Source organism: Mobula hypostoma, chromosome 25 (genome assembly GCF_963921235.1).
Source record: "Mobula hypostoma chromosome 25, sMobHyp1.1, whole genome shotgun sequence".
Taxonomy (NCBI): Eukaryota; Metazoa; Chordata; class Chondrichthyes; order Myliobatiformes; family Myliobatidae; genus Mobula; species Mobula hypostoma.
Genome location: NC_086121.1, coordinates 46,743,258 through 46,757,763, shown reverse-complemented (window position 1 = coordinate 46,757,763; position 14,506 = coordinate 46,743,258). Strand labels below are relative to the sequence as shown.

The window sequence follows — 14,506 nt, the reverse complement described above, 5'->3', positions numbered from 1 at the left end:
ACTTTGTTTTGATAACACTTTTAATTGTGATCTTGAGAGAGAGTGAGTACGGCGCCAGCTGAGACATGAGCTGGGAAGTCACCATGGTAACAGCTCAGAGCAGTTGAGCTAACAGACAGCTGGAATTTCAGATGGATTATAAAAGGTGATCCTTTTGTCTGATAAGGCAGAGGAGATGCAACACGGGAGAATTGCGGAAGCTACTCGAGAAACCACTGGTGGAGTCTAAGACAATCACGAGGGTGGAGGCCACGGACCGATTAATTTCCACCCATGATTACCAGTGCGGGTAAGAGCTTGCCAGTGGGGTTCTGCTAGTGGTGAACCCGTGCCGTGGGTCAGTAGACTGTTCCTTAGAAGGGGCTCTATCCATCTGTGTCTGTGTGGGGGTCACACCAAGTGACTCTGAAGACTTCGGAAGCAAGAACAACTAAAGCTGCCAACTTGAACAGCAACTCAATTAACTCTCTCTCTCTCCATCAATTATATATATATATATATATATATATATATATATATACACACACACACATATATATACATATATAATAGTTTAGTTTATAACCTGTATCATATTATCTGGTTTAATGATATTAATTCATAGTAATAATAAATATAGGCTTAATTTATAGTAAACCAGACTCCAGGTGTGTTCCATTTTTGCTGGTCCTTTTCAACCTGTCACGGGGTTTCGTGACACAGGGCATCAAAGGGTATGGGGTGAAAGCAGGGGAGTGCAGATGACTGGATGAAGTGGATCAGCCCATGATTGAATAGTGGAGCAGACTCGATGGGTCGAATGGCCTATTTCTGCTCCTAAATCTTATAGTCTTATGGTCTTATAAGAGGGGGATTCCTGTCAGGCCTGCACAGGCAGGCACCTCCCAGCTGACACCTCACCTGCCATTTGTTCCAACTCATCACCTGCAGCCTATTTAAACCCAGCTGTCATCCACAGTTCATCCATCGAGCCAGCCAGCCTCAACCAGTTGCTCCTCGTCTTCAGTTACCTTCTGCCTGTAGTGTTTAGTATCTTTTGTCTCTCATTTTGTTGGCCCTTGTGGCTTGTGTTTTCAGTTTATTTTTAAAGTTATCGTTCATCACTGAATTGTCTCCACTACTCTGCTTTTGGGTCAAGTCTCCTCTACATTTCCTGACAGTCCACTCCTAGATTACAGGTATTCTAACTCTGGTCTACAAGTGCCGCACAGCTGGTCCAGAATGGCCAGTACTAGAATTTAGGTAGCAGAAAATCACCAGAAATGCTTTGTTCATTACTCAGTTGAGGCCGCAATGTTGATGGACTGTGATATCCGTGAGACCTAAACTTTCAAAAAAAAACTTCTCAGCATTCCAACAAACTCCGTAAATACTTTGGTAACATCTGAAGCTGTTAATTAAAATCATAAGCTTCTGTTTTTTCTTAATTAATGTTTTGTTTGCATGTTTCATTTCAGTGTTATCCACAGAAAGCACAGTAAAGTGAAGAGGTTGGCTTAACACCATTGGCTTGAACTCCAAATGTTTTTTTTCATCTGAACATCAGACAATAAATATTTCACAAACAACTTCAGTGCCAGGAATAAAACAAGAAGTGAAAGTTGGCCCTCTTGTTCAGACAGATGATTCACTCTGAGCCATTGTACATTAAACTTCCAGCTTCACCCCTCCCTCCCTTCCACTCTCGCTCACATCCGCCCTCTCCCCCTCTCTCTTTCACTGCCAGAAAAAAGGTCTGAACTGTGCAAAACCACTGGGCTACATTAAAGTCTGCTGCTTTGCATTTCTCTCTAATCTTTCAAGTGAAAATAAGGTAAGAATTCAAAGCTTTGCATAACATTGCAAAGAATATATCTATTCAAATATTCATACTTTATTAAGTAAATATATTGAAATGGTTCATGATATGAGATTTGTAAAAACAACCCTTCAAAACTAATACTTATATGAAAGGTTTGCTTGAGATGTTGGTGTGAAACTTGATGTTAAATATGAGAAAAATGTCACAGAGATTATTGATTATTTAAATGTAGAGGTAACTGAACCACATTCATCCATTGTTGTTACTCAATTTAGCATTAGAATGCGATGTTACCTTTAGGTCATGTATACTACAAATAGTCTGAGAACAGCTATGAGATATAATCAAGAATCTATCACTATCCACTTCAAATATACCCAAAGAGTTGGTATCCATAACCACCTGTGGCAATGAATTCCACAGATTCATCTCCATCTAGCCAAAGAATTCCATCTTTTCTAGAAGAGGAAATCCCTCTATTTTGAGGTCGTGCCCTGTAGTCCTATACTTCCCTATTATATGAAACGTCCTCTTCACAGCTATATTATCCAGGCCTCTCAATATTCAATAGGTTTCAATGTAATCCTTCCCATTCTTTTAAATTCCAGCAAATATACCTAGAACCATTGTATCATGTATCATTTTTTAATGCATGCATTTCTAATAAACGACAATAAACGAGGACTGAGTGTCCTCATAATCTAAAACAATCAAATGCTCCTCATAAGTTAACCCTTTCATTCCCAGAATCGTTTTCGTGAACATACTCTGTATATTCTCCAATGCCAGTACATATTTTGTCATAAAGGGGATGTCGTTGAGAGGACCAAAATGCAAGACACAGAAAATGAAGTACAAGGAACAGGGCTAGGCTAGAGTTAGGGACGTGACTGGATGCAGACAAGGAGCTCTGACAGGAACACAGACTTGGGCTAGGACATTGGCTAGGCAAGCAGGACCAGGACAAGGAACTGGGAACTAAGAGCCTGGACTTGGACTCCGAGCCGGAGACTGGACAAGGACCCAGAACCTGGGTCTTGACTCGGGCTTGGACCCCGGAACTAGGCGAGGACATGAAGTGGCTACAGGACTAGTCGTGGCTTGGGTTCTTCATGGCTTGGGTACTTCATGGCGAGGACATGACAAGGCTTGGGTTCTTCGAGGCGAGGACATGGCAAGGCTTGGGTTCGGACTCCGAGCCGGAGGCTGGACAAGGACCCAGAACCTGGGTCTTGACTCGGGCTTGGACTCTGGAACTAGGTGAAGACATGATGTGGTCTTGGAAGACAGGACTAGGCGAGGCTACTGGACAGAACAAGAGACTCCTGGTCAAGACGAGGGAACTCCAGCATAGGACGAAACACATGGACAGGACAAGGACATGAAGCCTTGACTTGGTACTCAGGAACAGCCGAGCCTTGGACTTCGGGACGACAGGAATCTCGGAACCTTGGACTTGGGATGACAGGAACGCAGAACACAGAGCCTTGGTCTTGGGGAGGACAGGAACACAGAGCCTTGGTCTAGAGCACAGGAACACAGGGACACGGAACACAGAGCCGGAACCCTCCCCCCCTTAGGAAGAGGACTTTGGGCCAGGACTCGTACATGGAACATAGGGCCAGGACCCCTCCTTGGGAACAGGACTTAGGGCTGAGTACGACAAGACGGTTCCTGACGGTAGGTAGCGGTAAATGGCCAGACCTACCTAGCGTAGGCGTGGACACAGAGACGGTTCCCAACACTAGGTAGCGGCAAACGGCCGGACCTACCTAGCGAAGGCGTGGACACAGAGACCATTCCCAACACTGGGTAGCGGCAAACGGCCGGACCTACTTAGCGAAGGTGCGGACACAGAGGTGGTTCCAACTCAACGATAGACAGTTCCTTATCTTGACACAGCAAGGCTCCGGTCTCCCTCCAGTGGTAGAACTCAACCAGGTTGCAGGGCAAGGCTCCAGACACAGGTTGCAGGGCAAGGCTCCAGACAGAAGGTGAAGGGAAGGGAACAGTCCAACCGCAGGGTAACAGCAAAGACGGCCTCACTTACCCCACAGAAGCAAAAACAGGACAAACCAGAACCACATTTGAACCTAGGGCCACTTATATTCCCAGCCCCAAGACGAACATCAGGTGCTTCACTGAAACAAGGGACAGCTGGAAGACCCAAAGTCCGGAGTCTACGGACCGGACCGTGAACCGGAACGTGGATTTCACGGACCGGACCATGACAATTTTCTTATATAAGGGGTCTAAAACAGCTTACAATTCTCCAAGCAGGGCCTTAAAATTTTCATCATTACATCCTTGCTTTTATATTCTAGTCCCCGCAAAATGACTGCTAACATTGCACTACACTTCCTTGCCACCTGCTCACCTGCAAGTTAGGATATCCTGCATGAGGACTCCCAAGTCCCTTTGCACCAGTGATTTCTGAATTTTCTCCCTTTTTGAAAAATAGTCTGTGCCTTTATTCTTACTACCTAAGTACATGACCATCCCTGACCATCCACTTCTCTGCACTATATTCCCTCAGCCAGTTCTCCAACCTTTCTAGGTCCTTCTGCAGACACTCTGATTCCTCAACACTATCTGCCGCTCCACCGATACTGTGTCATCTATAAATTTTGCCACGATGCCATCAATTCCAGCATCAAATTCACTGATAATTAATGTGAAAAGAAGCAGTCCCAAAATTGACCCCTGTGGGACACTGTTAGTCACCAGGAGCCAGCCAGAAAGGACCCCTTTTATAATCAAGAGAAAATCTGCAGATGCTGGAAATCCAAGCAACACAGACAAAATGCTGGAGGAATTCAGCAGGCCAGGCAGCATCTACAGAAAAGAGTACAGTTGATGTTGCAGGCCAAGACCCTTCGGCAGGACTCCCCCTTTATTCCCACTCTTGCCAGTCAGTCAATCTTCTATCCATGCTAGTAATACCTTTACTGTAATACCTTGAGTTCTTATGATTATTAGCCTCATGTGAGGAGCCTTATTAAAGACCAGCTGAAAATCCAAGTAAACATCCACTGAGACTCCTTTGTCTATCCTGCCTCTTATTTCCTCAAAGAATTGCAATGATTTCCCCTTAAGGAAACTTTATCATGTGCCTCCAAGAATCCTGAAATCTCATCCTTAATAATGGACTCCAACACCTTTACAACAACTAAAGTCAGGCTGACTGGCCTATAATTTCCTTTCTTTTGCTTCCCTCTCTTCTTAAAGAGTGGAATAACATTTGCAATTTTCCAGTTCTCCTGAACCATTCCAGAATGTAATGATTCTTGAAAGATTACTACTAATGCTTCCCCAATCTCTTCAGCTACTTCTTTCAGAACTCTGGGATGTAGTCCATCTGCACCAGATGACTTATCTACTTCAGACGTTTCAGCTTTCCAAGCACTTTCTCCTTAACAATAGCAACTACACTGTCTTCTACCCCCTGACATTCTTGAATTTCTGACATTTTGCTGATGTCTTTCAAAGTGAACGCTGATGCAAAACACTTACTAATTTTTTCCACCACTTGTTTGTTCCCCATAATTATTACTCCAGCATCATTTTTCATTTAACTGATATCCATTATCACCTCTCTTTTGCTCTTTATATACTGTATCTAAAAATCTGTTGGTATCCTCTTTTATATTATTGGCTATCTTCATGTTTCATTTTTTTCCCTCCTTATTGCTTTTTTTAGTTGCGTTCCTTTAATTTCCTACTAATTTTTGCTATATACCTGTCTTTGATTTCCTTTGTTTGCCACATTTGCTTCATTGTCCCTTTAGAATACTACCTCTTAAGGGTGGATCTATCCTGTGCCTTGCAAATTGCTCCCAGAAACTCCAGCCATTGCTGTTTTGCCATCATCCCTGCTAGTGTCAGCTTCCAATTAACTTTGCAAACTCCTGTCTCATCGCTCAGTAATTCCTTTTACTTCACTGTAATACGGATACATCCAATTTTAGCTTCTCCCTCTCAAACTGGAAGATGAATTCCATTATATTATAACACTCCTCTCTGAGGTACTGCCATCTTGTCGCAGTGGACAGGCTTGTGTGATCCTGAGAACCTGAAAGCGAAGACATCTAGAGCTGAGCTCCTGGTAAGGTCACCCATAGTGGTAAGTTCAAGGACGAGGATCCAGTCAAAGCGCAGTCCATCCAAGACCTCAATGGTAGATCAGGCAAAAGATGGTGGTAAATTAGAGTCTCTGGAATCTCGGAACTATGAGGACCACCACAACAGCTGCGAAGATGGAGGAAGGCTGCAACAGAAGAGGGCCTCCAATCATCTTGGTATCTCTGCCATTGGATTCTGGCCCTTTCTCTGTCAAGGATCATGTGGTGGCTGCTTGTGCATCAGTCTCCCCATGTTAAAAGACCCGACACACAGGCTTTTCTCCTGGTTTGGTAATCCAACTTGGACAAAGCCTTGTGGCGATCAGGAAGTGGAGCCAGGAGCAGAATAGTGAAGTCTGGAAGCTTCCAGCCACAAGCAGCTCTTACACAATGATAAGAGTGAAATAGTCATCAGCAATAGCAGCTCTGAAACAGCATCTTTTAAGGTTGAGACCAGGGTCAAACAGGGGTACATCGTTGCCCCAACTCTGTTTGCCAATTTCATTGCAACCATTCTTCACCTCACAGTCCAAGATCTCCCATAAGGAGTCCAGATTCTTGTCCAGGGCAGATGGGGGGGGGGGGGCTCTTTAACCTTCACAAGTTCAAGGCAAAGAGCAAGGTGTCAACTACTTCCCTACTTCAATTGTGGAGCTCCAATATGCAGATGACAATGCCATCGAAGCTCACTCTGAGGAGGACCTGCAGTGTATAATGGATGCTTTTGTCGGAGCATACAAACTCCTGGGACTTGATCTAAACATCAAGAAAACCCAAGTCCCGCACCAACCTGTTCCAGATCAAGCAGCTAAACCTCCAACTATCCAAGTTAACAACATCCCTCTGGAGAACACTGATCATTCCCCATATCTTGGCAGCCTTCTTTCTTCAAGAGCCAACACTGACCTTGAAATAAATCACAGAACAGGCTGTGTGAGTGGGACTTTTGCCAGGCTGAGAAAGAGGGTTTCTGGAGATTGGGATATCAAGACCAACAATAAGTTTCTGGTCTACAGAGCTATAATCCTCCCCTCCTTGCTATGTGGAGTGGAGTCATAGACAACCTACAGCAGGCACATAAAATCTCTAGAAACTTACCATCAAAGATGCCTCCATAATTTTTTGAGAGTTATCTGAAGAACAGGCATACTAACTCCAGCATCCCGGAGAAAACTAACATTAACTCCATAGCCACAATCGTGACTCAACACCAATTGTGATGGGTTAGTCACATCATCCGCACGCCTGAGCCCCATCTCCCTAAACAGCTCCTGTTCGCCAAGGATGCAAAGCACACTCCTGGCGGGTAGAAAAAGCAGTTCAAGGATAATATCAATACCCACCTAGGAAGTGCCACCTCAACATGAATGGATGAGAAAAATTAGCACAGGATAAGAAAAGCTGGAGAGAGACTGTCTATGAGGGGATGGTAAAGCTTAAAGAATACCTTCATAGAAACACAGAAAATCTACAGTACAATACAGGCCCTTCGGCCCACAAAGTTGTGTCGAACATGTCCCTACCTCAGAAATTACTAGGCTTACCTAAAGCCCTCTATTTTTCTAAGCTCCGTGTACCTATCCATGCCTCTAAGAATAAGCGGCTTCAACTTAAGGAGAGAGTAGGAAGGCCCAATCCGTTACTTCAATGACCTACACTTGCCAACACTGCAATAGGATTGGTCCCTTCAGTCAGAACAATCATACTGAACTCCGAGTGATCACTGACGATGATGATTATTATACTGCCTCTAAAGAATTCCTTTACCTTAAGCTCCCTAATCAAATCTGGTTCATTACACAGCATTCTATCCAAATTGTCCTTTTCCCTAGTGGGCTCAATCACAAGCTGTTTGAAAAGGCCATCTCTTGGGCATTCTACAAATACCTTCTCTTGGAATTCAGCACTAGTCTGATTTTCCCAATCTATCTGCATATTAATGTTACTCATCACCATCAACAGATTTACTTGACCGAACCTTTACCTTTCCCTCAGCCCTTTTTACATGTCTTTTCCATCTCCTGTTGTAATTGGTACCCCACATCTTCGCTACTGTTCAGAGTCCTCAGGATCATTTTGCACTCGTTTCTTAACTCTGAACAAAAGGGTTCTACATCTTCCAATCCGATGTCACCTCTTTTCTAAGGATTTGATTTCTTTTCTCAAACAGAGCCACGCCACCCTCTCTGTCTATCTGCCTGTAGAGTCATAGGATACTATAGCACAGAAAGAGGCCCTTCAGCCCACCTGGTCTATGCTAGACCATTAATCTGCCTAGTCCCATCAACCTATATCTAGACCAAAGCCCTCTATACCCCTCCCATCTATGTACCTATGAAAATTTCTCTGAAATGTTGACGGTAAATTTGCGCTGGCAGATTGTTCTATGCTCTCACCAATCCTTGAGTGAAGAGATCCCCCTCAAGTTCCACCTAAACATTCAAAATTCCACCTTTCATCCTTTACTGATGACCTCTTGTTAAAGTCTCACTCAAGATCAGTGGAAAAAGCATTTACCCTACCTATACCCTCATAACATTGAATACTTCTATCAAATCTTCCTTTACTCGTCTTAGTTTAAGGGGATAAAGCCCTAAGCTATTCAATCTTTCCTTACAACTCAGGTCTCTAAGTTCTGGCAACATCCTTGTAAATTTTCTCTGTTATCTTTCCTGTAGGTGGGTGACCAGATCTGCATACAATGTTCCAAATTAGGCCTCAACAACATCTGATACAATTTCAACATAACAGCTAACTCCTGTGCTCAATATGTTGATTTATGAAGGCCTGTGTGCCAAAAGGTTTCTACATAAAGAATCAGGGATCGATTTTCCCAGATTAGGGTGAAGGATTGGAGATACATCTTTGCCAAAGGAGATATAAATTGTTCCTTTCCTCCCCTAGCCTGCAGATCATCCTTGGACAAGGTGCAGAACCTGCTTAGCCCCCTGATCAGGGTCCTGAAGGCATGGGAGTGGGTGGCAGATTGTCGTATGAGCAGCTGGAGTATATCACAAATCCTAGTTACATGACCACTGACGCCAGGCAGGCAATCTCAGAAGAGTATTGCTAAAGGTTTGGGTCATCCATCTTGTCACATTTCCCAGTAGAAGGCAATGGCAAACTAATTTTGAGAAAAATTTGCATAGGACAATCATGCTTATAGAAAGATCATGATCACCTACATCATATGACACAGCACATCACAAACTAAGGTATTTGTTGAATGCCTATGACACAGCATTTTAGAGCAGCTTGTGCTTGAGCCTACTAGGTGAAAGGCTATCTTAGACTGGCTGTGGTATTATAACCCAGATCTTATTAGGGAGTTTATTGTAAAGAAACACTTAGGAGACAGTGATCATAATATGATTGAATTTATTCTGCAATTTGAGAGGGAGAATCCACATGTATCAGTACTGCAATGTAATAAAAGGAATTACAGAGGCATGAGAGAGCAGCTTGCCCAGGTGGATTAGAGGAGGATACTGGCAGGGATGATTGCAGAGCAGAGATGGCTTAAGTTCCTGGGAACCCACAGAAGAAGTTGTTCTCAAGTGGCAGGGGTAGGCAACCATGACTGACAAGGGGACTTAAGGACTGCATAAAACCAGTCTGTAAGGAAAGGACATACTGGACATAGCAAAGGTGATTGGGAAGTTGGGAAGCTTTCAAAATCCAACAAAAAGCTATAAGAAGGGAAAAAATGAAATATGAGGGCAAATTAGCCAATAAGATAAAGCAGGGTACTAAAAAGTTTTTTTATTCAGTTATATAGAGTAAAAGGGAGTAAGAGTTGATATTGACCACTGGAAAATGAAGCTGGTGAGGTAGCAATGGGGGACAAAGAAATGGCAGATGAACTTAATGGGTACTTTGCATGAATCTTCAGCATGGAAAAGAGTAGCAGTGTGCCAGAGATCCGTGTCAGGGTGCAGGGTGAGTGCTATTGCAAAGGAAAAAGCGCAAGGCAAACTGAAAGGTCTTAAGGTAGATAAGTCACCTGAACGAGATGGACTACATCCCAGAGTCCTGAGAGAAGTTGCTGAAAAGATAATGGATGCATTGGTCATGATCTTTCAAGAATCACTTGATTCTTGCATATTCTGGAAGCCTGGAAGGTTGCACTCTAAGAAGGGAGGAAGGCAAAAGAAAGAAAATTATAGGCCTAACCTCAGTGGTTGGAAAGTTTTGGAGTCTATTATTAAGGATGAGGTTTCGAGATACTTGGAAACTAATAATAAAATAAGTCAGTCAGCATAGCTTCTGTAAAGGGTAATCTTGCCTGACAAATCTGTTGGAGTTCTTTGAAGGAGTAACAAGCAAGGTGGACAAAGGAGAAGCAATGGTTGTCATTAACTTGGATTTTCAGAAAGCATTTGATAAGGTGCCACACATGAGGCTGCTAAACAAGACAAAATCCTGTGGCGTTACAGGAAAGATACTGGTATGGATAGAGGAATGGCTAACAGGCAGAAGGCAGCGAGTGGGAATAAAGGGTGGCTGCCAGTGACTAGAGATGTTCCTCAGGCATCAGAATTGGGACCACTACTTTTCACATTGTTTGTCAATGATTTGGATAATGGAATTGATAGCTTTATGGCAAAGTTTGCGGATGACATGAAGATAGGTAGAGGGGTAGGTAATGTTGAGGAAGCAATGTGATTGAAGCATGACTTAGACAAATTGGAAGAATGGGCAAAAAAGTGGCAGATGGAATAGTGTTGGAAAATGTATACTAATGCATTTTGGTGAAAGGAACAATAGTGCGGACTATTATCTAAATGGGGAGAAGGCTCAAACATTAGAGGTGTAGAGGGACTTAGGAGTCCTCATGTAAGACTCTCAGAAGGTTAATTTACAGGTTGAGTCTGTGGTAAAGAAGGCAAGTGCAATGTTGGCATTTATTTCAAGGAAAATAGAATATAAGGCACTAGTCAGGCCACAGTTAGAGTATTATCAGCAGCTTTGGGCCCCACATCTCAGAAAGGATGTGTTGTATTTGGAGGAAAGGAGGTTCACAAGGATAATTCCAGGAATGAAGGAACATATGAGGACTGTTTGGCAGTTTTGGATCTGTACTCACTAGAATTTAGAAAAATGCAGGGTAATCTCATTGAAACCTACCAAATGTTGAAAGGACTAGATAGGAAGAATGTGGAGAGGATGTTTCCTATGGTGTGGGTATCCAGAACTAGAGGGCACAGCCTCAAAACTGAGGGATGACCCTTTATAACAGAGGTAAGGAGGAATTTTGTGAGCCAGAGAGTAGTGAATCTGTTGAATGGTCTGCCACAGACTGTGGTGGAGGTCGTTGTCTACGGGTATATTTAAGGTGGAAGTTGATAGTTTCCTTATCGGTCAGAGCATCAATGGATGGCGAGCAGGCAGGTGTATGGGGCTGAGTGGGATCTGGGATCAGCCAAAATGGTATGGCGGAGTAGACTCGATGGGCTGAATGCCCTATTCTGTTCCTATGTCATATGGTCTTATAACAATTGAAAGATTCCCAGATATCTTGTTCTACAGTACCCCTCAATGCCCTACCTTGGTTGGTCCTCCCAAAGTGCAACATAGAAACCATAGAAACTACAGCACAGAAACAGGCCTTTTGGCCCTTCTTGGCTGTGCCAAACCATTTTCTGCCTAGTTCCACTGACCTGCACACGGACCATATCCCTCCATACACCTCCCATCCATGTATTTGTCCAATTTATTCTTAAATGTTAAAAAAGAACCCGTATTTACCACCTCGTCTGGCAGCTCATTCCATACTCTCACCACTCTCTGTGTGAAGAAGCCCCTCCTAATGTTCCCTTTAAACTTTCCCCCCCTCACCCTTAACCCATGTCCTCTGGTTTTTTTTCTCCCCTTGCCTCAGTGGAAAAAGCCTGCTTGCATTCACTCTATCTATACCCATCATAATTTTATATACCTCTATCAAATCTCCCCTCATTCTTCTACGCTCCAGGGAATGAAGTCCTAACCTATTCAACCTTTCACTGTAACTGAGTTTCTCAAGTCCCGGCAACATCCTTGTAAACCTTCTCTGCACTCTTTCAACCTTAATTATATCCTTCCTGTAATTTGGTGACCAAAACTGAACACAATACTCCAGATTCGGCCTCACCAATGCCTTATACAACCTCATCATAACATTCCAGCTCTTATACTCAATACTTCAATTAATAAAGGCCAATGTACCAAAAGCTCTCTTTACGACCCTATCTACCTGTGATGCCACTTTCAGGAAATTTTGTATCTGTATTCCCAGATCCCTCTGTTCCACTGCTCAGTGCCTTACCATTAACCCTGTATGTTCTACCTTGGTTTGTCCTTCCAACGTGCAATACCTCACACTTGTCTGTATTAAACTCCATCTGCCATTTTTCAGCCCATTTTTCCAGCTGGTCCAAGTCCCTCTGCAGGCTCTGAAAACCTTCCTCACTGTCTACTGCACCTCCAATCTTTGTATCGTCAGCAAATTTGCTGATTCAATTTACCACATTATCATCCAGATCATTGATATAGATGACATATAACAATGGACCCAGCACTGATCCCTATGGCACACCACTAGTCACAGGCCTCCACTCGGAGAAGCAATTCTCTACTACCACTCTTTGGCTTCTTCCATCGAGCCAATGTCTGATCCAATTTACCACCTCTCCATGTATACCTAGCGACTGAATTTCCCTAACTAATCTCCCATGCGGGACCCTGTCACCTTCTCTGCATTAAATTCTATCTGTCATTTTTCAGACCATTTTCCATCTGGTCTGGATCCTGCTGCAAGCTTTGATAGTCTTCCTTGCTGACCACTAAACCCCCAATCTTGGTGTCATTGCAAACTTGCTGATGCAGTTTACTTGTCAATCTACTGCACTTTCAATGCAGTATGTATCCTTGGATGTTGCACTCCAACTGATCTTCATTCAGCCATGACTCAGTGATGCCCACAACATATCTGGCAATCTCTAATTGCGCTAAAAGATCATTACCTTATTCTGTATACTGCATGCATTATAGTTGAATTCATTCAACTATAACAACTTCAGTCCTGTATGTACCACCCTTTTGCCCCCATGTTACCCTTCAACATCTCACTAACTGCAATTTTGCCTGATGATCTTTCAAGAATCACAAGATTCTGGAATGGTTCTGAAAGACTTGAAAATTGTAAATGTAACTCCAGTCTTTAAGAAGAGACAGAAGCAGAAGAAATGAAACTGTAAACTAGTTAGTCTGATCTCCGTGTTTGGGAAAATGTTGGAGTCAATTATTAAGGATGAGGAGACACATAATAAAATAGGCTGCAGTCAGCATGGTTTCCTCAAGTGAAAATCTTGCCTGACAAATCTGTTGGATTTCTTTGAAAAAATAACAAGCAGGATAGACAAAGGAGAACCAGTTAATGTTGCTTTTTTAGATTTTCAGAAGGCCTTTGACAAGGTGCCACACATGATGCTGTTTAACAAGCTATGAGCCCATGGTATTACAGGAGAGAATCTAGCATGGTCAAGCAATGGCTGATTGGCAGGTGGCACAAAATAGGAATAAAAGGGAGCCTTTTCTGGTGGGCTACTGCTAACGAGTGGTGTTCCACAGGAGTCTGTTTTGGGGGCATATCCACCTTAATTTGCCTCTAAATAGCAAACACCTCCTCCTCTGTAATCCAGATACAGTCCATGACCCCACTAGTTTTTGCATCTGTCCCTTTGTCCTTCTTCCAAGTAAATACAGATATAAAAATTCCATTGAAGATCTTCCCCATCTCTTTCAGCTTTATGCATAGATGACCACATTGATTTTCAAGTGGATCAATTTTGTCACTTTCTATCTTTTTGCTCTAAATATATTTGTAGAATCTGTTGGCATTCTCCTTCACCTGTCTGCCAGTACAACGTAAAGTCTTTATTTTATTCTCTCCTGATTTCCCTCTTAAGTGTTCTCTTGCATTTCTTATGCTCTTCAAACAACTTGATACTTTTTTCTACCTATACCTGCTATGCAGGATGAACCAACTGGTTTACAAATAAATAATATGTAATATGAATGTAAGGAACGGCAAGCCAATGATTGGGTTCAACTGCAGAGAGAGCCAAGAGTTAAGTTGTACCACACAGGCAAACTTCATAAGGGCAAAGAATTCAGGACTGAAGCTGCTGTATTTAAATGTGTGTAGCATTCAGAATAAGGTGGACAAACTCGTGGCACAATTAGAGATTAGTTGGTATGACGTTGTGGGCGTCACAGAGTTGTAGTCACAGAATGTCATAGTTGGGAGTTTAACAGCAAAGGACAGACAGGAAGGCATAGGCGATGGTGTAGCTCTGTTGGTAATAAGAGGCGGAATAACATGTTTAGAAAGAAGTAACATAGCTTCAGAGACTGTCGAATCTTTGTGGGTGGAGTTAAGAAACAGCACGGGTTAAAAAAAGCTTTATGGGAATCATATAAATAGCAGACAAGATATGGGGTTGAGGTTGCAAACAGAGTTGGAAAGGGCATGTAATAAGGGTAATGTCACAATTGTAATGGGGGATTTCAGTATGCAGGTGGATTGGGAAAATCAGGTTGCCGT

At 43.0% G+C, this 14,506-nt stretch overlaps 1 protein-coding gene across 1 annotated transcript in view; it reads left to right on the top strand.

The window, feature by feature from the left end:
• Nucleotides 1–1,675: 1,675 nt before the first annotated feature.
• The window catches only part of LOC134337999 (complement C1q subcomponent subunit C-like), a 28,117-nt gene continuing 15,286 nt past the window's right edge, over nt 1,676–14,506 (top strand). The window contains exon 1 of the mRNA XM_063033482.1: nt 1,676–1,813. The gene's annotated coding sequence lies outside the window, so the exon portion shown is untranslated. The remainder of the gene's footprint in view (nt 1,814–14,506) is intronic.